We start from the raw sequence: 26,064 nt of genomic DNA, 5'->3' as shown, positions 1-26,064 counted from the left end.
GGTGTGCAGTCAATACTGTCCAGAGTTGGAATGCATTCTGGACACAGAGGAGCACGGGCCCTTGTAGAAAGACTGGAAATCTAATTTCTCAAGCAGTACATACACAATTATGAAGGACACTGTCTACTGGAAAGATTAGAATATTTTCTTCAATGCATGTTCATAGCAATATTTTTTAAAATGTGTAATAATATATATGGGTCAATGTCAGAGGAGGCTGGTGGGAGGACAGGCTCATTGTAATGGCTGGAATGAATTAATGGAACGGTATCAAACATATACAAACCACTTGTTTAACTCTGCTCCATTAATTCCATTCCAGCCATTACAATGAGTCCGTCCGTCCCATAACTCATCCCACCAGCCTCCAGTGATTACTGTATATACGCCTAGAACCTATGAGACTAGCAAACTAGGCTACATACCTGCTCAAGATGAAAGTTTAATTCACTGTATATTTACATATTCAAACATTTCTTACAGTACTCCTCATTTCAAACTTTTCCAAAGTTCTCTCGGCCAATCAATACCAGTTGTAACCAGTGGTGACCCGTCATTCAGGGCAGGTGGGGTAGAGCACCACCTGTTTTGAGCCCCACATTTTCCAAGCTTTAAATGATAAACATTCAACATTGTCCATGCTGTCAATTCAGCATGATTTCTGCCATGCTCAAATCATCTGTTAACTCTGAACTGGGAAATCTGACTTCAGTGAGTTCTAGACAACTGGGAACTCAGGAAAAAACAACTGGGAAAATACGCTTTGAACGGTCATCCAACTCAGAATTGTAAGTCGGGAACACGGGCTTCTTTCTAGAGCACCGACCTGAAGATCACTGACGTCATCATGATTCGACCTTGTTTTTTTCAGAGTTCCCAGTTGTCATGAAAGCACTATTCATCCAGAGAATGCCAGACTTTGATAATAAAGTTTAATGACAAAATTTGCCCACGAAGGACCACCGCACCACCTTCCTGTTCAAGTGAGCACAGCACAAGGTGAGTCCAAACATGTCTTGTATGCTTCTGCATAAATTATGGGATATGCCAGGGAGATATGTATATTGTAGCTAAGAAAGTAATACTGAGTGTATGCTGTGTAGTAAGCTGTTAGTAGCCCATGTGCCTCACCCTAATAATTTGGTCTATTTTCCCCTCTTAATTTTGCCTACTGTTCTGACTTGGTGGTGCACATGTAGCTTATAACCTGTTTTAGAGAAATGTATTGAGCAGGCCTTTCTTCTGGAGGTATTTACAAGCTTAATTTGTAACGTCTGGAGAGTGATGGGTGTGGAGTCAGACGCAGAGAGCAGAAGGTAGACGGGAAAAACGCTTGAATGTCCTTTCGGCTAGTAACCAGTTAAAAACATGGGTGAAGCCCAAAACACAGGTGCAACAAACCCAAAACCATAGTTACTAAAAAACCCGGACAGCGAAAACCCAAAAGAACACAAACACCACATACGTCAAAATAACAACAAGCCCGCACAAACACCAGCGGGCTAAACGAACTTAAATAACACCCATCCCAAAACCCCAACAAGGAACAGGTGAAAACAATTAGACAAAAACAAACGAAAAGGAAAAGGGATCGGTGGCAGCTAGTAGACTGGTGACGACGACCGCCGAGCGCCACCCGAACAGGAAGGGGAGCCACCTTCGGTGGTATTCGTGACATAATTTTTACCTTTTATGCTGTTTTTTTGCCTACAATATATCACTTAGCGCACAAGCCATGCTCAATTAAAAATCATTGGGTCAGGTAAAAACAGTATTGGATTTGGGTGCGCACTTTAAGAGTTAAAATTTGTATCCAGTCTGAAATTGTAGAAATTGTCGTGACTCAGCAACAAAAAAAAAGACGTTCACTTGTTCACATGTTGTTGAACGTCATCAAGGACAAAACACAGTGACTGTCAACGCTGACCAAGGACAACCATGTTAAGTAAATAGTAAGATATTAATGTAGTCACGATTTTTAATTGAATTTGTCTTGATAGTCGGTGGATTTCATGTGACAACTCAATGCAAATGAGGCCCCTTTTGTGGGACCATCTCGTTCTCGGTCCCAGCCTGTCTTTAGCAACATAGCTAGCTAGCTAACGTTAGCTAAGGACTAAGTGACACAGCTGGAATTTAGCTGGTTTACACAAACAGTAGCTAGCTAGTTGTATTTTGCAAATTATATTATCTAGCTAACAATGTAACAGACGCAAAGGCATGTTAATCGTTGCCATAGCATGATAAGCCAGTTTGCTGACGGTTGTTAGGCTAGCCAGCTTACATTGGTTACCCAACTGTTAGTTAACTTTTTGATGGCTAGCTAGCTAGCTAAATACAATATAATAGTATTAGCCTGGCTATAGCTTTGTCATGTGTAGCCATTTGCCTTGTTTAGCCTGGCTATGTGTAGGCCAATATGCTAACTAAGGTTAATATTAATAGCTTAGCCAAAGCATTTGCTGGTAGTTACTGTTAGCTAGACAAGCTGGCTGCTTTAGCTTGCTAGCTAGTTGTATGCAAGGGCTCTAGCCAGCTCATGATGTGACCTTTATTTAACTAGGCAAGTCAGTTAAGAACACATTCTTATTTACAATGACGGCCTACCCCAGAAGACGCTTTGCCAACTGTGCGCCACCCTATGGGACTCCCAATCACAGCCAGATGTGATGCAGCTTGGATTCAAACCAGGTACTGCAGTAATGCCTCTTGCACTGAGATGCAGTGTCTTAGACCACTGCACCACTTGGGAGCCAATATAATTTGTTACCAACATTGGAGTTACTTAAGAAGTGATATACCAATTTCCACATAAGTAATAACCTAATTCAACAAAAATGATATACAATGTAGACAAATAGTAATAGCTCCTATGTGATAATATCTGTAATTACATTTGCATTCCTACAGTAATACCTGATGCATTAATATAATTGTCCTTAGAAGTATTATACAGTGTTGCACTTGTAATTGCTATAGCTAGAATGAATACCTGCAATTACATAAAAGTACATTTTTTGTACCTTTTTAGATGAGAGCTCACTTGACCCTTAGTGATTCTGAAAACCATGTTTGTATGTCCCACACATTTATAATGGGTTCCTTTTGGAGTGCAAGACACATTTTTCAACAGCACTTTGGTTTACACTGAAAATGTGTTCTTTGTTCATCCATAGAATGTCTTACAAAGAATGCAAGACGATGGCCTCATCAGCAGAGATTGATGCCATAACTGAATTGGTAGATGTCGAGATCCCTAAGTAAGAAGTATGGGAACCAACTGTGATTGCTGTAGATGATTATGTACCTCCCATAGATGGTAAGTATTGCTTGATTCATCATAATTTTTGGTTCCAGCAGAAACAACAATACAATTATTTGCGGGAGAAAGTTAAATATCTGACCTGACAAAAGTACCAGACTCTGCTGTTTCTACGAACTGTAACATATTGTTTATGTGACGAATCTGTAATGTTGACACTGCAAAGTGCTAGCTAGTAGGTAGAACCTTTGAAAGTAAGCTTCAGGTCATATTTTAGTTCAGAAGTATGGCAACAATGAATTGATAAGAAAGGGTGGTGGGAGCCTCACCCCATGCAAATACTTATACCCCTTCCACACCAAAACCTAGGGTTTCACCCTGTAAATCTGAAGTGGGTTAAACCCCTGTCAGATCCATTCATACTAAACCTACGACAAAGGTAATAAGCATGCAGGGCCGTTCATGGAAAACACCTGTTCAGCACACAAGTAGTGTGCTGAACATTAGTAGTGTGTAGTGTGCTGGACATTACTGACTATGTGTCAGTGAACACAGATCGACCCATACAGACCAACGGCTCACCCTTGTTTTACACGTGTTATTAGGCAGGCCCTAAATCCATCTTGGTTGTTTGTGTTTTGAATATTGCGGAGGAAAGAATGGTTATCTGATCTGTTTGTGTGTATCACAGATTTGTGCATTAGCCAGGCTATAAACTATAAAAAGGGCAGGCCGGTCCGTTGCCTAGTGGTTGGGGATCCCTGCTGTAACCTATCATTTTTTGTTTGACATTTGCCTGAATGTTCTCTTTATTTCTCCCTTTACTGTAGGACAAGGAGTCAGACTATCCCTAGGACCAAGTCCTGCCTCTTCTGTCACTAAGTTTGTTTGCATTGTTTAATGGCATCTTTAAAACTTTTTAGAGATAGGGGGCAGCATTTTCACTTTGGATGAATAGCGTGCCCAGAGTGAACTGCCTCCTACTCTGTCCCAGATGCTAATATATGCATATTATTATTACTATTGTATAGAAAACACTCTGAAGTTTCTAAAACTGTTTGAATGATGTCTGTGAGTATAACAGAAATCATATGGCAGGTGAAAACCTGAGAAAAATCCAACCAGGAAGTGGGATATCTGAGGTTGGTCGATTTTCAACTCATCGTCTATTGAATTCTCAGTGGGATATGGATCTGTTTGCACTTCCTACAGCTTCCACTAGATGTCAACAGTCTGTAGAACCTTGAATGAAGCTTCTACTGTGAGGTGGAGCTGAATAAGAGGGGAATGAGTCAGTGGTCTGGCAGAGAGCCAGGTCCTGGTCATGCGCATTCCACATGATATCGACTTGCGTTCCATTACTTCTATAGACACAAAGGAATTCTCCGGTTGGAATGTTATTGTATATTTATGATAACAACATCCTAAAGATTGATTCTATACTTAGTTTGACAAGTTTCTACGACCTGTAAAATAACTTTTTGAAGTTTTCGTCCGACGTTCGCCTGGACCTGCACGAGCGTTTGGATATGTGACTAAACGTGCTAACAAAAGTAGCTACTTGGACATAAATAATGGACATTATCGAACAAAACATTATCTATGACAGGGAGTTTGAAGATAGTGTATGTGACATAAATGGACTTTATCGAACAAAACAAACATTTATTGTGGAACTAGGATTCCTGGGAGTGCATTCTGATGAAGATCATCAAAGGTAAGGGAATATTTATAATGTAATTTCGTATTTCTGTTGACTCCAACATGACGGATAAATTTTGTTTCTATCTGAGCGCCGTCTCAGATTATTGCTTGGTTTGTTTTTTCCGTAAAGTTTTTTTGAAATCTGACACAGCGGTTGCATTAAGAACAAGTGTATCTTTAATTCTATGTAAAACATGTATCTTTCATCAAAGTTTATGATGAGTATTTCTGTTATTTGATGTGGCTCTCTGCAATTTCTCCGGATATTTTGGAGGCATTTCTGAACATGGCGCCAATGTAAACTGAGATTTTTGGATACAAATATGCACATTATCGAACAAAACATACATGTATTGTGTAACATGATGTCCTATGAGTGTCATCTGATGGAGATCATCAAAGGTTAGTGATTCATTTTATCTCTATTTCTGCTTTTTGTGACTCCTATCTTTGGCTGGGAAAATGGCTGTGTGTTTTTTGGACTTGGCGGTGATTTAACATAATCATATGTTGTGTTTTCGCTGTAAAGCATTTTTTAAATGGTGGGTAGATTAACAAGATGTTTATCTTTCATTTGCTGTATTGGACTTGTTAATGTGTGAAAGTTACATATTTTTTAATTTCCCGCGCTGCCTTTTCAGCGGAATGTTGTCGAGGGGTTCCGCTAGCGGAACGTGTGTCCTAGAAAGGTTAACCTCTTGGCAATAGGGGGTGCTATTTGCACTTTGTAATAATTTCGTTCCCAAATTAAACTGCCTCGTACTCAATTCTTGCTCGTACAATATGCATATTATTATTACTATTGGATAGAAAACACTCTCTAGTTTCTAAAACCGTTTGAATTATTTCTCTGAGTGAAACAGAACTCATTCTGCAGCACATTTCCTGTCAGGAAGTGAGATTTCTGAAATCGAGGTCCCTGTTCTAGGGTCAGTTTATAAGTCCCCATGTAAGCTATGGGGCTACATGCACTGCATACGCCTTCCTCTAGATGTCAGTAAGCGGTGAGAATTTGAATGGAGTGGATTGCACCATCTGGGGCCCTATATAAGCTCATGGAACGGAAGTACTGTTCTTTTCAACGGGGCGTCTGGCCCAAGAGGGACATCACAATGGCGTCCTGCAAAGCTTTCGTTTTAGCAGTTCTATATCTACGGTCATGTTTTTATTCGTTATAGTTGTTAAAGACATCATAAGGTAGTTAATTTAAACCGACTTATAGCAGTTTATATCAGTTTATTGCGATTTTCTGGGATTTCTTTGTGACGCGCTATCAGGAGTTGGACACCTTTCCGGCACATAGCTAACGTTAGCGGCTATTTCGACAGGAGAAGAGGACATCTTTCAACCAAAAGACGATTGTTCTGGAGAAAGATTTTCGAACAAACCCTATATGCATTGTGTAATATGATGTTACAGGACTGTCATCTGATGAAGAATATCAAGGTTAGTCAAAAATTATATATCTTTTGCCTGTTTGTTACGATCGCTAACCTTGTAAAGCGAGGTTAGCGCTTTAAATGGTAAATGGTGTTGTGTTTCTGGCTATTGTGGTAAGCTAATATAATGCTATATTGTGTTTTCGCTGTAAAACACTTAAAAAATCTGAAATATTGGCTGGATTCACAAGATCTGTGTCTTTCATTTGCTGTACGCTGTGTATTTTTAAGAAATGTTTTATGATGAGTAATTAGGTAATACACGTTGCTCTCTGTAGTTATTCTAGTCGCTTTGGTGAGAGTTGTGATGGTGGCTGCAATGGTAAACTATGATTTATACCTGAAATATGCACATTTTTCTAACAAAACATATGCTATACAATAAATATGTTATCAGACTGTCATCTGATGAAGTTGTTTCTTGGTTAGTGGCTATTTATATCTTTATTTGGTCGAATTTGTGATAGCTACTGATGGAGTAAAAAAATGGTGGAGTAAAAAAGTGGTGTCTTTTGCTAACGTGGTTAGCTAATAGATTTACATATTGTGTCTTCCCTGTAAAACATTTTAAAAATCAGAAATGATGGCTGGATTCACAAGATGTGTATCTTTCATCTGGTGTCTTGGACTTGTGATTTAATGATATTTAGATGCTAGTATTTACTTGTGACGCTATGCTAGGCTATGCTAGTCAGCTTTTTTACTGATGGGGGTGCTCCCGGATCCGGGTTTGGGAGGAATTAGAGGTTAAATGATTAACTTGGATTAGCTAACACAACGTGCCATTGGAACACAGGAGTGATGGTTGCTGATAATGGGCCTCAGTACGCTTATGTAGATATTCCATTAAAAATCAGCCATTTCCAGCTGCAATAGTAATTTACAACATTAACAATGTCAACACCGTATTTCTGATTAATTATGTTAATATATGTTATTTTAATTGACCCCAAAAAAAATGTTCTTTCAAAAACAAGGACATTTCTTTGACACATTTTCTCTTACTTTGAAATTATTATAAGACAGAACATGGACACAATGCATTTGGGATCAAGAAGAATATATGGATATGTTGTAGGACAGCTGCATTTGAAGTGTACATTTAACCTACAAACTGTTGCAGTCAATACAAACTGAAATCTATTAGCATACAAATGTGTGCAAATTATCTTTTCAGATCTTCTCAGAAATGAATCATGTCCATGGAATGGATATAGACAAAAATAAAATTCAAGGACTCCGCAAGGCTAGTGGCAAAATGATAGCAGAGGCAGAGAGGCAAGGCAGGGGTTAGGACATCATCCTGCTATTTCGACAGTCTCTGAAGGACAATCTAGAAGAGGCAAATGGATATTTGCTCTTATTCCTTCCCTTTCTCTAATGTAGCCAATACATAGTACATAAAACATATGTATTTTGTAATAAAATTAGCAAGTGAAGGAAGATCATTGCTTTACTTTACTAGGACTCGAGACCACAGCAGCGATCCTGCTCTTGCCACACTTCTTCAATGAGGACCAATGATGTCCTTGACAAGGTATGCCTATGCACAAATAATCTGTTTCTTCATAAACATAAGTGCGCATGCTTATGTAAAACTACAGCTGAACATGTGTTATGTTCTTTGTTAATGGTATGTGTATTAATCTTTTCTTTCTTTTGTTGACACAGATTTCCCTACTCCTTTACTGCACATCGGCGGAAATCCATTTCACCATGAGAGTGAAATCATGCTGGCCTTTGATGGGGAGAATATCCACGCCCTCAAGGACATCCCCATGGTACTTGGGGCTCTGCTAGGGCTGTATTTTTTAATTTTCAGTTAAATTTCCCAAAAATGTCAGAAAAACACTTATGTTCTTAAGCTACTGTGTTCTGGGGATAAGAGAAGTTGGGGTGAAGTTACCAGGGCCGTTCATAAAGATGGCAAACGTGCAAACTTCCTCACGTAACTTAGTGGTTGTTGGGCAAGTGGTTGTTGGACACGCACACAAAAGCAAAAAAAGCTGTATTTAGCATCAAGTCTACAATATTGTTAGTTTACCTATGATTCATTTTTAACGTATGTTGTTTTTATTGTACAACATTATTTAATAAACAAATTAATTGTAATGAAAAGCACTATACAAAGTAAATGTATTATTTATTATGGTCTGACATGCCTGCAGAAATGTTGCAATTTTGTAATATGTTTTGTTTGGTAAATTGTTTTGTAAATATTAATTCACATTTGTGGTGCCACTAAATAATCAATGAGTTATTTAAATCCATGTTGTCAATAATGTTATAATAATTAAAATATTGGAAAGGGAGTTAAACAAATTAACCCCCAAAGGTTCTTAGAGGAACCATTATAAGGGGTCTTCGAAGAACTTATAGGGGTTCCCCCACAGTTTCAATTTGAAGAACCCCTAAAGGATACTCCAGGAACCTTTACTTTTTAGTGTATACCGCTAAACCCGTATTACATGTAACTACTATGTTATAAATACACTTATTACTATTTAGTTACATATTAATGAATGTACACTTACATATAGGGATAGGATTTTCACGTTCGGATGAAAAGCGTGCCCAGAGTAAACTGCCTGCTACTCAGGCCCAGAAGCTAATATATGCATATTATTAGTAGAGTTGGATCCTAAAGATTGATTCTATACATCGTTTGACATGTTTCTACGAACTGTAATATAACTTTTTGGACTTTCCGTCTGAACTTTCGCCTGGACTTGCCCGCGCCTCTTGAATTTGGATTTGTGAACTAAACGCGTGAACAAAAAGGAGGTATTTGGACATAAATTATCATGCCTTGACCTTAGAGAGCTGTTTTATTTCTCTATTTGGTTAGGTCAAGGTGTGATTTGGGTGGGCATTCTATTTTTCTATTTCTTTGTTTTTGGCCGAGTGTGGTTCGCAATCAGAGGCAGCTGTCTATCGTTGTTTCTGATTGGGAATCATACTTAGGCAGCCTTTTGCCCACCTAATGTTGTGGGTAATTATTTATTTTTCATGTGTGTTTGTGTGCGCCACGGTTGCGTCATGTTTGTTTCTGTTTACCTGTTTTTTTTGTGAAGGTTTCACTACGATTAAAAGAAATGTGGAATTATATGCACGCTGCGCCTTGGCTCATCTATGACAGGGAGTTTGAAGACCGTGAACGTGACAGAACTACCCAGCACAAAAAGACCAAGCAGCGTGCGCCAACTTGGAGGACAAGCTGGACCGGGGAGGAGATATTGGCAGGGGACAAGACCCGGTCACGGAAGCCCGAGAGGCAGCTCCCCAATTTTTTGGGGGGGGTGGCACACGGGGAGATTGGCGGAGTCAGGGTTTAGACCTGAGCCAACTCCCCGTGCTTACCGTGGGGAGCATGTGACCGGTCAGGCACCGAGTTATGCGGTGATGCGCACTGTGTCTCCAGTGAGCATTCACAGGCCGGTGCACTCTGTGCCAGCGCCCCGCATTTGCCGGGCGGAAGTGGGCATCCAGCCAGGACGGGTTGTGCCAGCTCTACGCTCGAGACCGCCAGTGCGCCTCCACGGCCCAGTGTATCCGGTTCCACGTACCAGGCCTCCAGTATGTCTCCCCAGCCTGGTAAGCCCTGTGGCAGCTCCACGCACCAGGCTTCCAGTACGTCTCCTCAGTCCGGTGAGACCTGTTCCGGCTCGACGTACGAAGCCTCTAGTGATGATCCATGGCATGAAGCTTCCAGTGATGATCCATGGCACGAAGCCTCCAGTGATGATCCATGGCCCGGAGCCTGTAGAGATGATCCATGGCACGAAGCCTCCAGAGATGATCCATAGCCCGGAGCCTGTAGCGATGATCCATGGCACGAAGCCTCCAGCGATGATCCATGGCCCGGAGCCTGTAGCGACGATCCAGGGCACGGAGCCTCCAGCGACGGTCCTCAGTCCGGAGCCTCCAGCGACGGTCCCCAGTCCGGAGCCTCCAGCGACGGTCCCCAGTCCGGAGCCTCCAGCGACGGTCCCCAGTCCGGAGCCTCCAGCGACGGTCCCCAGTCCGGAGCCGCCAGCGACGGTCCCCAGTCCGGAGCCTCCAATGACGGTCCCCAGTCCGGAGCCTCCAGCGACGGTCCCCAGTCCGGAGCCTCCAGAGACGGTCCCCAGTCCGGAGCCTCCAGAGACGGTCCCCAGTCCGGAGCCTCCAGCGACGGTCCCCAGTCCGGAGCCTCCAGAGACGGTCCCCAGTCCGGAGCCTCCAGAGACGGTCCCCAGTCCGGAGCCTCCAGGGACGGTCCCCAGTCCGGAGCCTCCAGCGACGGTCCCCAGTCCGAAGCCTCCAGCGACGGTCCCCAGTCCGGAGCCTCCAATGACGGTCCCCAGTCCGGAGCCTCCAGCGACGGTCCCCAGTCCGGAGCCTCCAGCGACGGTCCCCAGTCCGGAGCCTCCAGCGACGGTCCCCAGTCCGGAGCCTGCAGCGACGGTCCCCAGTCCGGAGCCTGCAGCGACGGTCCCCAGTCCGGAGCCTGCAGCGACGGTCCCCAGTCCGGAGCCACCAGCGACGGTCCCCAGTCCGGAGCCTCCAGCATCGTCCGCAGTCCGGAGCCTCCAGCGGCGATCTGCAGTCCGGAGCCACCAGCGGGGGTTCCCAATCCAGAGCCTCCGGCGATGATCCACGGTCCGGTTCCTCCAGCGATGATCCACGGTCCGGTTCCACGGAAGCGGAGGAGCGGGGGCTACGTCCCGAACCGGAGCAGCCACCGAGGATAGATGCCCACCCGGACCCTGCCCTATATAGTCAGGTTTTGCGGCCGGAGTCCGCACCTTTGGGGGGGGGGGGGGGGGTACTGTCACGCCCTGACCTTAGAGAGCCGTTTTATTTCTCTATTTGGTTAGGTCAGGGTGTGATTTGGGTGGGCATTCTATGTTTTCTATTTCTTTGTTTTTGGCCGAGTGTGGTTCCCAATCAGAGCTGTCTATTGTTGTCTCTGATTGGGAATCATACTTAGGCAGCCTTTTTCCGTTTCTGTTTACCTGTTTTTTTTGTGAAGGTTTCACTACGATTAAAAGAAATGTGGAATTACATGCACGCTGCGCCTTGGCTCATCTATGACAGGGAGTTTGAAGACAGTGTACGTGACATAAATGGACTTTATCGAACAAAACAAACATTTATTGTGGAACTGGGATTCCTGGGAGTGCATTCTGATGAAGATCATCAAAGGTAAGTGAATATTTACAACGCTATTTCTGACTTTTACTGACTCCACAACATGGCGGGTATCTGTATGGCTTGTTTTTGTGTCTGAGCGCTGTACTCAGATTATTGCATGGTGTGCTTTTTCCGTAAAGCCTTTTTGAAATCTGACACAGCGGTTGCATTAAGGAGCAGTATATCTTTAATTCTGTACATAACACTTGTATCTTTTATCAAAGTTTATGATGAGTATTTCTGTAAATTGAGGTGGCTCTGCAAATTCGTCAGATGTTTTCGAGGCACAACATTACTGAACATAACGTGCCAATGTAAACTGAGATTTTTGGATATAAATATGAACTTTATCGAACAAAACATACATGTATTGTGTGACATGAAGTCCTATGAGTGCCATCTGATGAAGATCATCAAAGGTTAGTGATTCATTTTATCTCTATTTCTGCTTTTTGTGACTCTCTTTGGCTGGAAAAGGGCTGTATGTTTTTTGGTGACTAGGCTCTGACCTAACATAATCTTATGGTGTGCTTTCGCTGTAAAGACTTTTTGAAATTGGACACGATAGGTAGATTAACAAGAAGTTAAGCTTTAATTTGGTGTATTGCACTTGTGAATGTATGAAAGTTAAATATTTCGAGAAAATATTTTTGAATTTCGCACTCTGCCTTTTCAGCGGATGTTGTCGAGGGGTTCCGCTAGCCTTAAGAAGTTTAAAGAAGGAGAAGAGTGGACCCGAAGGTCCCAGGTTCAAATCCAGCCTCAGCCAGAAATAAAATGTCTTAACAACCGCTATAGTTTCTAAAAGTGATGTTATAATTATAACATGCATGTATAGAAGTGTTGTTCTGATGAGGTTTGTTACCTTGCTCATGAAATTATCTTGAATCAGTTATTGTTTCTTGTTACCTGTTATACGGTAAGTATGAAGACGTAAAATATCTGACAATTTTAGGTATTAAAAGTGAAGAACGATTGACCTACAAAGTAATTCAAAGAATTACATGAAATATATTTTAATAATGACAAATGTGAAACACAAACGCGCTCACACACACACACACCCTTTGCAACTGAGTGATTCTGAGTGAATGACAACATTATCCAAACATAGGACAGCATCCATCCAAACAGGAAACAACTCCTAAAAGTTCTCATTTTAGGAAGAAGATAAAAAATGGGTGGAGTATGGCTAGTAACAGCCAATCAAGTATTTTGCATGGGTGGGGTTGGCTAGCAGTAGACTGGTATGGGGTGGCAGTAGACTTTGGCTCAGGAGGACATGCACTGGACGTGGTCTGGCCCACCGTTCTTTTCTCCACCAATCGTCAGTTTCTCCCTCTGCACCCTCATGACGTGTCTTAGAGAGAATGTCGTAAACCTTCCAACGCCACGGCGAAAATAACTCTTCTATTGGGTTTAGAAATGGAGAATATGGTGGCAGGTTGAGCATCAAACTTGCGGATGGTCAATGAACCAATTGCGGACCAGAGCAGCCTGGTGGAAATTGACGTTGTCCCAGATGACAACAAACCTGGACTGTTCTGGCCCAATCCTCTGGTCATTGGGAATGAGGATACTATGCAGGGTGTCAAGGAAGGGGATAATGTGGGCAGTATTGTAAGGACCAAGAGATGCATGATGATGAAGGACACCGTTCTGGCTGCACACGTTGATGTTGATGTTGCCACCACGCTGTCCAGGGACATTGACGATGGCTCGGTGTCCTATGAGGTTTCTTCCCCTGCGCCTTGTTTTGACTAGGTTAAAGCCGACCTCATCAACATAGACGAAATCATGATGCCATGCAGCAGCATCTAGTTCCATAACTCTCTGAAACAGATGAGACAAAACATTATTGTATGAATAGACATAGAGCAGTCAATATGTAGCATAATACACTGGAATACAGTACCAATGACAGGATAGTAAGGCTTACTTGTACATATTCATAGCACAGTTGTTTCACTCTGTCAGAATTTAGCTCAAAAAGTACTCTGTAGAGTTGCTTCGTACGAATCTGTTGGCGTTTCAGGAGACGGCCAAGTGTGGATAAACTCACCCTATTTATGTTACTGAATGGTGTGTTGTCAGTCATGATGTGGTGTTGCAGTTGTCGTAAACGTATGCTGTTGTTTGAAATAACCATATTCACTATATGTTGTTCCTGCTCTGCTCTCAACAGCTGGTTTCTTCCTCGATTGAAGGGTTGTCTAGCAATTCTGAAAAAACATGATGCGAATGGTTAGGGTGCAAGATTTCTTTCAGTATATAATGAAATGTTACTGTAAGTGCTGCAGTGCTGTAAGTACAGTAGCATGGTATAGAGGGTACGTTTACTTACCTGTTCTCATTTCAAAATGTCCGGATGACACTTGCTGCAGTGTAGCGGCTCAAATTAGGCTGGACCCTCTGCCCAGCCTCCCTGAAACTCAAACCATGGTTGAGTTGTAAGTGATTTCACATGTGAGCACTGGGTGTAGGTAATTGGTAAATGAGTGTGCCATTTTGGAATAGCAGTGTTTTCCAAACGAAACACAAGACCTGTTAGTTTTGAATGATGTGTCTAATGTAGAGAACTGTGTTTAGTGTTTTACAAAAAGTGTGTTTGACTGAGTGTAAAGCAGAAAATGTGCTTGTAGTTTTGCAGACTTGGTCTGAAGATTAGGTACAAGAGTTAATGGTTTTACAGAGTGTTCCTCAACTACCACTTTTAGTGTGTAAGCAATTGTAAAAAACTGTAAGATATTAGTTTTATGTTGAGATTTGTATGAGTAGAATGATAAGTACTGTATGCCTTCCTGGCCCTTGAGCCCTGTGGGGTTTTCGGCAGTGGGGCCACAATGTCATGATCCAGACCACTGCGCCAGAACGAATCAGTTAGACGAGCAATTGATTTCCAAAGGCAAGCCCATTTCTTCACGGGATCTCCTGTGTGTGTGCACGCACATGTGCACATTCTTTTTATAATAAAAACTATAGCCAGCTCATGAGTTTCAAGTTTGGGGAAGCTTACAATTTACCCTACCATTTATACCGATCTACTGTGCATTCAGAAAGTATTCAGACCCCTAGACTTTTTCCACATTTTGTTACGTTACAGCCTTATTCTGAAATTGATTTGATTGTTTTTTCCCTCATCAATCTACATACAATAACCCATAATAAAAAAAAAATATATATATTTTTTTAAATTATGTGCAAATGCATAAAAAATTTAAAACTGAAATATCCCATTTACATAAGTATTCAGACCCATTACTCAGTACTTTGTTGCAGCACCTTTGGCAGTGATTACGTCCTCGAGTCTTCTTGGGTATGATGCGACAAACATGCCACACCTGCATTTGGGGAGTTGCTCCCATTCTTCGCTGCACAGCTATTTTCAGGTCTCTCCGGAGATGTTTGATCGGGTTCAAGTCTGGGCTCTGGCTGGGCCACTCAAGGACATTCAGAGACTTGTCTGCCAGTCCTGCATTGTCTTGGATGTGTGTTTAGGGTCATTGTCCTGTTGGAAGGTGAAGTTTCGCCCCAGTCTGAGGTCCTGAGCGTTTGGAAACAGGTTTTCATCAAGGATCTCTCTATACTTTGCTCTTTTCATCTTTCCCTCGATCCTGACTAGTCTCCCATTACCTGCAGCTGAAATAAATCCCCACAGGATGATGTTGCCACCACCATGCTTCACCTAAGGGATGGTGCCAGGTTTCCTCCAGACTTGAGCCTTGGCATTCAAGCCAAAGAGTTCAGTCTTGGTTTCATCAGACCAGATATTCTTGTTTCTCATGGTCTGAGAGTCCTTTAGGTGCCTTTTGGCAAACCCCAAGCAGGCTGAAATGTGCCTTTTACTGAGGAGTGACTTCCGTCTGGCCACTGTACCATAAAGGCCTGATTGGTGGAGTGCTGTAGAGATGGTTGTCCTTCTAGAAGGTTCTCCCATTTCCACAGAGGAACTCTGGAGCTCTGTCAGAGTGACCATCGGGTTGTTGGTCACCTCCCAGACCAAGGCCCTTCTCCCCCGATTGTTCAGTTTGGCTGTGCGGCCAGCTCTAGGAAGAGTGTTGGGGGTTCAAAACTTCTTCCAGTTAAGAATGATGGAGGCCACTGTTTTCTTGGGGACCTTCAATGCTGAAAATATTTTTGGTACCCTTCCCCATATCTGTGCCTCAACACAATCCTGTCTCGGAGGTCTACGGACAATTCCTTTGACCTCATGGCTTGGTTTTTGCTCTGACATGCACTGTCAACTGTGGGACCGTATATAGACAGGTGTGTGCCTTTCCCAATCACGTCTAATCAATTGCATTTACTACAGGTGGACTGCAATCAAGTTGTAGAAACATCTCAAGGATGATCAATGGAAACAGGGTGCACCTGAGCTCAATTTTGAGCCATATAGCAATGGGTCTGAATACTTATGTAAAAAAGTTATTTCTGTTTTAAGTTTTTCATACATTTTCAGAATTGTATAAAAACATGTTTTCGATTTGTCATTATGGGGTATTGTGTATAGATTGATGTGAATTTTTATTTATGTATTACGTTTTAGAATAAGGCTGTAACGTACCAAAATGTGGAAAAAGTCAAGGGGTCTGAATACTTTCCAAATGCACTGTACGTGCCAGTTATGAATATTAATATATGCCCATTTTCATGGAACAGTTTTATTTTAATAAAAACGTGTTAGTTTCTCAAAATCATTGTCATTTGGTTAATCATACAAATCTGAAGTAAAATGATAAAAACAAAACATAAATTCACTTTAGGGCAATCCAGCATCCAACTTCCTTTTCCAATTCACAAGCGGTTTAAACCATAGATCTGGAAATAATGAGAAGACGCTAATGTCTCCACCCTAACAATGGTAGTCCTGTCCCAAAGGCAGGAAGGAGGCGACAAGCTTAGATCTGCATATTATTCCCATAGAAACACATTGGGCTTATACTAGACAGATTTGGGCGAGAGCCTTATCGCTTCGCTTCTTCCTCTCCACTGAAACTTTATCACCAGAGAAATCATCCAAGCGAGCAAAACAGCGCCCCTCTATATGTAGCCCATGTATCTCATGCTGTCAGGCCAGAAATAGTATGACATGCCATACTCGTTCGGTCCAGACAATATCAGATACATGGTCTACACATACTGAGACAGATAGGCATTGTTTCGCAAGGATGCTTTAACTGAGATTGATGCATCTTTCTGTCAGCACGCGTCTCGGTCAAAGTCCGAGGCGGAGGATATATACGGATCCCTCGGGAACAGGCCCAGAGCCACGTGACCTGCGTGAAGAGGAGGCGGAGAAAGAGAGGCCGGAGAGCGGGCTGCCTGCTGAAAAGTCGGAGGTGATCAAATAACACACTTCCCTCAATTCTGCAAGGAAACATGCAATCTTTGGACAATAAAATGGACACGTTTTTGGGAAGATTAAATTACCAACGGGACATTAAAAACTGTAACATCTTAATCTTCACGGAGTCGTTGCTGAATGACAACAATATCAACATACAGCTGGCTGGTTATACAATGTACCGGCAGGATAGAACAGCGGCGTCTGGTAAGACAAGGGGCGGCGGTCTATGTAGTTTTGTAAACAACGGCTGGTGCACGATATCTAAGGAAATCTCGAGCTATTGCTCGCCTGAGGTAGAGTTTATCATGATAAGCTGCAGACCACATTACCTACCGAGAGAGTTTTCATCTATATTCTTTGTAGCTGCTTACATACCACCACAGTCAGAGGCTGGCAGTAAGATAGCACTGAATGAGCTCTATTCCGCCATAAGCAAACACGAAAACGCTCACACAGAGGCGGCGCTCCTAGTAGCCAGGGACTAATGCAGGGAAACTTAAATCAGTTTTACGAAATTTCTATCAGCGTGTTAAATGTGCAACCAGAGGGAAAATAACTCTGGACCACCTATACTCCACACACAGAGATGCACACAAAGCTCTCACTCGCCCTCCATTTGACAAATCTGACCATAATTCCATCCTCCTGATTCCTGCTTACAAGCAAAAAAGCACCAGTGACTAGATCAATAAAAAAGTGGTCAGATGCTAAGCTACAGGACTGTTTTGCCAGCACAGACTGGAATATGTCCTGGGATTCCTCCAATGGCATTGAGGAGTACACCACATCTGTCATTGGCTTCATCAATAAGTGAATCGATGACGTCGTCCCCACAGTGACCGTAAGTACATACCCAACCAGAAGCCATGGATTACAGCATCCGCACTGAGCTAAAGGGTAGAGCTGCCGGTTTCAAGGAGCAGGACTCTAACCTGGAAGCTTATAAGAAATCCCGCTATGCCCTCCGATGAACCATCAAACAGGAAAAGCGTCAATACAGGACTAAGATCGAGTAGTACTACACCGGCTCTGATGCTCGTCGGATGTGGCAGGGCCTGCAAACCATTACAGACTATAAAGGGAAGGACAGCCGAGAGCTACCCAGTGACACAAGCCTACCGGACGAGCTAAACTACTTCTATGCTCGCTTCGAGGCAAATAACACTGAAACATGCATGAGCGCACCAGCTGTACTGGAAGACTGTGTGATCACCCTCTCCGCAGCCGATGTGAGTAAGACCTTTAGACAGGTCAACATTCACAAGGCTGCAGGGCCAGATGGATTACCAGGACGTGTACTGCGAGCATGCACTGACCAGCTAGCAAGTGTCTTCACTGACATTTTCGACCTCTCCCTGTCCGAGTCTGTAATACCAACATGTTTTAAGCAGACCACCATAGTACCTGTGCCCAAGAACACTAAGTTAACCTGCCTAAATGACTACCGACCTGTAGTTCTCACGTCTGTAGCCATGAAGTGCTTTGAAAGGCTGGTCATGGCTCACATCAACACCATCATCCCAGAAACCCTAGATTCACTCCAATTTGCATACCGCCCCAGCAGATCCACAGTTGATGCAGTCTTTATTGCACTCCACACTGCCCTTTCCCACCTGTACAAAAGGAACACCTATGTGAGAATGCTATTCATTGACTACAGCTCAGCATTCAACACCATAGTGCCCTCAAAGCTCATCAATAAGCTAAGGACCCTGGGACTAAACACCTCCCTCTGCAACTGGATCCTGGACTTCCTGATGGGCTGCCCCCAGGTGGTAAGAGTAGGGAACAACACAGGGGCCCCTCAAGGGTGCGTGCTCAGCCCCCTCCTGTACTCCATGTTCACTCATGACTGCACGGCCAGGCACGACTCCAACACCATCGTAAAATTTGCCGATGACACAACAGTGGTAGGCCTGATCACCGACAACAACGAGACAGCCTATAGGGAGGAGGTCAGAGACCTGGCCGGGTGGTGCCAGGACAACAACCTCTCCCTCAATGTGATCAAGACAAAGGAGATGATTGTAGACTACAGGAAAAAGAGGACCGAGCACAACCCCATTCTCATTGACAGGGCTTCAGTGGAGCAGGTTGAGAGCTTCAAGTTCCTTCGTGTCCACATCACCAACAAAACTAACATGGTCCAAGCACACCATGACAGTCGTGAAGCGCGCACAACAAAACCTATTCCCCCTCAGGAGACTGAAAAGATTTTGCATGGGTCCTCAGATCCTCAAAACGTTCTACAGCTGCCCTATCGAGAGCATCCTGACTGGTTGCATCACTGCCTGGTATGGCAACTGCTCGGCCTCCAACCACAAGGCACTACAGAGGGTAGTGCGAACGGCCCAGTACATCACTGGGGACAAGCTTCCTGACATCCAGGTCCTCTATACCAAGCGGTATCAGAGGAAGGCCCTAAAAATTGTTAAAGACTCCAGCCACCGTAGTCATAGACTGTTCTTTCTGCTACCACACGGAAAGCGGTACCGGAGAGCCAAGTCTAGGTCCAAGAGGCTTCTAAACAGCTTCTACCACCAAGCCATAAGACTCCTGAATATCTAGTCAAATGGCTACCCAGACTATTTGCATCTCCCCCCCCCCCCACACACAACACTGCCACTCTCTGTTGTCATCTATGCCTAGTCACTTTAACTCTACCTACATCTATATGTACATACTACCTCAACTAACCGATGGCCCCGCACATTGACTCTGTACAGGCACTGCTTCTTACTGCTTCTCTTTAATTATGTGTTACTTTATCTTTTATTCTTATCCATATTTTTTTTAACTGCACTGTTGGTTAGGGGCTCATAAGTAAGCCTTTCACTGTAAGGTCTTCCCCTGTTGTATTCGGCGCATGTGACTAATACAATTTGATTTGATTTGAAATGATAAATATTTAAATATTTTATTTGGACGGGCAAGGTGGTACGATAGGGTATGCCAGGCCCCCCTGGACTGGTGGCCAGAAAGGGAGGTGAAGGTGGGGATTCCCAAACGGGGAAAAAAATCGTATTGAAATCCTACTTTATTCACATATTTTGATTATATTAACAACAATTTAATGTAAATGTTATTTGTATTTTATTAGAATTTAAGTATATTACATACACTTAAAATCATCTGAATTGGGACACTTTTTAAAGTATATTCTTAGTATATCGGTGTCCCCCCGCGGGACGGTTGAGCTAACGTAGGCTAATGTGATCAACATGAGGTTGTAAGTAACAAGAACATTTCCCAGGACATAGACATATCTGATATGGGCAGAAAGCTTACATTTTTGTTAATCTAACTGCACTGTCCAATTTACAGTAGCTATTAGAGTGAAATAATACCATGTTATTGTTTGAGGAGAGTGCACAGTTATGAATTTGTAAATGTATCAATAAACCAATTAGGCACATTTGGGCAGACTTGAAACAAATTTTGAACAGAAATGCAATGGTTCATTGGATCAGTCTAAAACTTTGCACATACACTGCTGCCATCTATTGGTCAAAAACTAAATTGTGCCTAACATGGAAAAATACAGATGATGGATGAAGATGATGGAACAAAACAAGAACAAAAAACATATTTTTCTTTGAATTATCTTTTACCTTACATTAATTTCACATTTCCACAAACTTCAAAGTGTTTCCTATCAAGAATATGCATATCCTTGCTTCAGGTCCTGAGCTACAGGCAGTTAAATTTGGGTATGTCATTTTAGGCGAAAAAAAAAGAAAAAGAAAAAGGGCAAGATCTTAAGTGTGTTGAAGTGTAATGATATTATACTTATAGTATACTTCAGATATACTAGAAAAATACATCGTATATTTGACAGAACCAGTCCAAAGTTTGGACACACCTACTCATTCAAGGGTTTTTCTTTGATTATTCTACAATGTAGGAAATAATCACATCATAATCACATCAAAACTATGAAATAACACCAGATGGGATGGCGTATCACTGCAGAATGCTGTGGTAGCCATGCTGGTTAAGTGTGCCTTGAATTCTAAATAAATCACAGACAGTGTCACCAGCAAAGCACCCCACATCATCACACCTCCTCCTCCATGCTTCACAGTGCGAACTACACATGCGGAGATCATCCGTTCACCTACTCTGCATCTCACAAACACATTTTTGGAACCAAAAATCTCAAATTTGGACTCTTCTGACCAAAGGACAGATTTCCACCAGTCTAATGTTCATTGCTCATATTTCTTGGCCCAAGCAAGTCTTTTATTATTGGTGTCCTTTAGTAGTTGTTTCTTTGCAGAAATTTGACCATGAAGGCCTAATTCACGCAGTCTCCTCTGAACAGTTGATGTGAGATGTGTCTGTTACTTGAAGCATTTATTTGGCTGGTAACTCTAATGAACTTATCCTCTGTAGCAGAGGTAACTCTGCGTCTTCCTTTCCTGTGGCGGTTTCATCATAAGCGCTTGATGGTTTTTGCGACTGCACTTGAAGAAACGTTGAAAGTTCTTGAAATGTTCCGGATTGACTGACCTTCATGTCTTAAAGTCATGATGGACTGTCGTTTCTCTTTGCTTATTTGAGCTTGCAATAATCTGGCTTTGGTCTTTTGCCAAATAGGGATATCTTCTGTATACCACCTCTACCTTTTCACAACACAACTGAATGGCTCAAACTCATGAATGAAGGAAAGTAATTCCATAAATGAACTTTTAACAAGCCACACCTGTTATTTGAAGAAGAGTGAAGTGACAGATTGAGATTAGTGAGTGAGAATAAAACTGTGAAACTGATACTATATAGTTTTATTTGAGGGTATTACTTGTGCCTGCCCATTTCCTCAAGCAGCGAGGCCCTTTTTATCATCATATATTCATCTTAACACCCACCATCCCTCCCTCTCCCTCACCACTCCTATGACTCCCTCCATGAACTGGACTATGCGAGCGGAGTTTGTGGTCAGTGGCAGCGACTGTGCTGCCACTGACCACAAACTCACTGCTAGGGCCATAGAAATTCACCCCTTCACTGTGAGATGGAGAAATCAGGATAGGGATAAATAGTAGGAAAAGAGTGACATGGGGAGCGAATATTCCACTGGAATTGTACACGTCAGAACCGTAGGAGAAATAAATGTGGCATATTAACAGACAATGAAAGCTTTTACAATATTCAATGGTCACATTTCTCTAAAACAGGTTATAGGCTATTTGTGCACCACCAAGTTAGAACAGTAGGCGAAATTAAAAGGTCAAAATATACCAAATTATTAGGGTGAGGCACATTGAACTCCGTTTGGGTCTTTGCATGTCAAAAAAGATACACGTCATATAACACTATTTGACACGTCAAATAACACAATTCTATTATATAATGTTGTGTGTGCTGAATTTGCACGTGCAAGCCAAGCACCACAACTACTATCAGTAGCACTGTCAAAGATGTACAAGAAAAAGTAGCCAAACAAGCGCACACCCGGCCACAAACGATGTGTTTACAATACCGCGTTGGTGAAAATAGACCACATATTTAGGGTGAGGCACATGGGCTACTAACAGGTTACTACACAACATACACTTAGTACTTTCTTAGCCACAATATACATTTATCCCTTGCATATTACATAATTACAAACAGACATTTTTGGACTCACCTTGTGAAGGTGGCGCAGCGGTCCTTTGTTTGCAAATTTTGTCATTAAACACTGTCTTCAAAGTCTGGCATTCTCTGGAATTATTGTGGGAACTCTGTAAAAAAGCACAGCCACTCCATTGAATAGCAGGCTAACGTTAGTGGTTTCTTTGCAGTTAGCCACTGATTCCTTCCAAACGACTCATTGTTGAATTTGCGATTTCCAACTTGTTGTGTAATCTTTATGTACAATGGCCGATGAGCACCGATATGTTTTATATATAATTTCTCTTCATTATTTCTCTTCATATGACAAGGATTAAAAAGAATTTGGCAATAGATTGTCGACTTGATGACAACTGATGATGACTGCTAGCTATGACTTTGAAAGTAAGATGTTGATCAGTCCAATCAAAGCTACTGTAGATATAATGTGATTTGATGTCATTCAATCTGTGGCCAATGACCTTGAGCCTTCTTGGATGGGCACTTCTAAAATAACTCTGTGGCAGAACTCAATGGGCAATTTTTTTAAATGTTTTTTTTTTTTTATATACCTAAAAGTGTAGTGCTCAAAACAGGTGGGGCTCTGTTAGCTAAAGCCACCACAACTCCTGAATATACACTGCTCAAAAAAATAAAGGGAACACTTAAACAACACAATGTAACTCCAAGTCAATCACACTTCTGTGAAATCAAACTGTCCACTTAGGAAGCAACACTGATTGACAATAAATTTCACATGCTGTTGTGCAAATGGAATAGACAAAAGGTGGAAATTATAGGCAATTAGCAAGACACCCCCAATAAAGGAGTGGTTCTGCAGCTGGTGACCACAGACCACTTCTCAGTTCCTATGCTTCCTGGCTGATGTTTTGGTCACTTTTGAATGCTGGCGGTGCTTTCACTCTAGTGGTAGCATGAGACGGAGTCTACAACCCACACAAGTGGCTCAGGTAGTGCAGCTCATCCAGGATGGCACATCAATGCGAGCTGTGGCAAGAAGGTTTGCTGTGTCTGTCAGCGTAGTGTCCAGAGCATGGAGGCGCTACCAGGAGACAGGCCAGTACATCAGGAGACGTGGAGGAGGCCGTAGGAGGGCAACAACCCAGCAGCAGGACCGCTACCTCCGCCTTTGAGCAGGATGAGCACTGCCAGAGCCCTGCAAAATGACCTCCAGCAGGCCACAAATGTGCATGTGTCTGCTCAAACGGTCAGAAGCGTGGTATGAGGGTGGTATGAGGGTGGTATGAGGGCCCGACGTCCACAGGTGGGGGTTGTGCTTACAGCCCAACACCGTGCAGGACATTTGGCATTTGCCAGAGAACACCAAGATTGGCAAATTCGCCACTGGCGCCCTGTGCTCTTCACAGATGAAAGCAGGTTCACACTGAGCACGTGACAGACGTGACAGAGTCTGGAGACGCCGTGGAGAACGTTCTGCTGCCTGCAACATCCTCCAGCATGACCGGTTTGGCGGTGGGTCAGTCATGGTGTGGGGTGGCATTTCTTTGGGGGGCCGCACAGCCCTCCATGTGCTCGCCAGAGGTAGCCTGACTGCCATTAGGTACCGAGATGAGATCCTCAGACCCCTTGTGAGACCATATGCTGGTGCGGTTGGCCCTGGGTTCCTCCTAATGCAAGACAATGCTAGACCTCATGTGGCTTTAGTGTGTCAGCAGTTCCTGCAAGAGGAAGGCATTGATGCTATGGACTGGCCCGCCCGTTCCCCAGACCTGAATCCAATTGAGCACATCTGGGACATCATGTCTCGCTCCATCCACCAACGCCACGTTGCACCACAGACTGTCCAGGAGTTGGCGGATGCTTTAGTCCAGGTCTGGGAGGAGATCCCTCAGGAGACCATCCGCCACCTCATCAGGAGCATGCCCAAGCGTTGTAGGGAGGTCATACAGGCACGTGGAGGCCACACACACTACTGAGCCTCATTTTGACTTGTTTTAAGGACATTACATCAAAGTTGGATCAGCCTGTAGTGTGGTTTTCCACTTTAATTTTGAGTGTGACTCCAAATCCAGACCTCCATGGGTTGATACATTTGATTTCCATTGATAATTTTTGTGTGATTTTGTTGTCAGCACATTCAACTATGTAAAGAAAAAAGTATTTAATAAGAATATTTCATTCATTCAGATCTAGGATGTGTTATTTTAGTGTTCCCTTTATTTTTTTGAGCAGTGTATATCTACAGTATCTCGCTAGTAAATTGTCGATGACAATGGCTATCCTTTAGTTAAATTGGCAACTATTAGCATGCAACAATAAAATGAATTACAACATGATTGATTAGCTATTTACTCTCGGAACATGTGGAATTCGGCAGCACTTTTTCTATCAGGATTGCTGTTGACCGCGCTAGCTCCAGCCAACCAGCTAGCTTTTTTTCTTTCACGTCATCCATAATTCGAAGATGTATGGGTGAGACGCTATTGTTTGAGTGCTTCTTCCAAAGAACGAGAACCTATACATGATTGGCTTATGAAACGTGGACAACTGGATGGTAATTGGACAAGTTTGACAGCCTTACCTGAGTTAAGTGGCACCATGGTTTACCAACTGCGCTTCAGAGGACCAGGTATGTACAGTAGGCTTGAACTTACCCATATTATATAATTTTGTAATACAGCAACATCCTCTGAACATTGACATGTGCAACATATAGCATGGTTAGTGGTGTTGGCAGAAAGCGGATGATTCTGGTTTTCAGGGATACAGTTTTTTCAACCTAACTTCCGTTTCCCCTGAAAAATGGAAATGAGGACACCACTCCGTTTTTTTTCTACACCTGCTATAGCAAGTTAGGTTACCTGCTGAAACAATCAATTTATTCACTTAACATTCTTCTCTCCAAATGCACAAGGGGACATTGCTTTAAGACTTCTGCCAGCTTCAATGCAGTGGAGCATCCTCAGAGGAGGAAGGGAAGGACCATCCTTCTCAGTGAATTTCATAAAAATAAAAATGGTATATTATTTTTAGGTATAAAATATCTTATTTTTAGGTAAAACTACAATAAATATAATCCCGTCACCAAATAATTTATTTAAACACACTATTTTGCAAAGAAGGTCTACAGTAGCCTCAACAGCACTCTGTAGGATAGCACCATGGTGTAGTCGGAGGACAGACAGCTTCCGTCCTCCTCTGGGTATATTGACTTCAATATAAAACCTAGGAGGCTCATGGTTCTCGCCCCTTTCCATAGACTTACACAGTAATTTTGACAACTTCCGTAGGACGTCCTCCAACATATCAGAGTTCTTTCAGCATGAACTGACTTGTTGTCCACCCAATCAAAGGATCAGAGAATGAATCTTGTACTGAAAGCATCAACTAAAGCTACCTAGCACTGCAGTGCATAAAATGTGGTCAGTAGTTGACTGAAAGAGAGAGAGAAAGACAATAGTTGAACAGTTTTGAAGAATTACATTTCTTACAAAATTAAGGAGAAGCAAAAGAGAAATAGAGAGAGAGCGATTTCATTTCTTTTTTCAAATTCAGTTTCA

General features: G+C 42.7%; 1 long non-coding RNA gene across 1 annotated transcript; it reads left to right on the top strand.

Moving 5' to 3' along the window:
* Positions 1-3,174: 3,174 nt before the first annotated feature.
* LOC120056674 lies at positions 3,175-8,444 on the top strand. The gene is made up of 3 exons (XR_005477821.1): positions 3,175-3,267; positions 7,871-7,942; positions 8,077-8,444. It is a non-coding gene; the product is annotated as an uncharacterized LOC120056674 (long non-coding RNA).
* The last annotated feature ends 17,620 nt before the right edge of the window (positions 8,445-26,064 follow it).

The sequence above is a fragment of the Salvelinus namaycush genome, chromosome 12 (assembly GCF_016432855.1).
Source record: "Salvelinus namaycush isolate Seneca chromosome 12, SaNama_1.0, whole genome shotgun sequence".
Classification (NCBI taxonomy): Eukaryota; Metazoa; Chordata; class Actinopteri; order Salmoniformes; family Salmonidae; genus Salvelinus; species Salvelinus namaycush.
The sequence above is the reverse complement of the archived record's forward strand: the minus strand, read 5'-3'. Positions and strand labels throughout refer to the sequence as shown.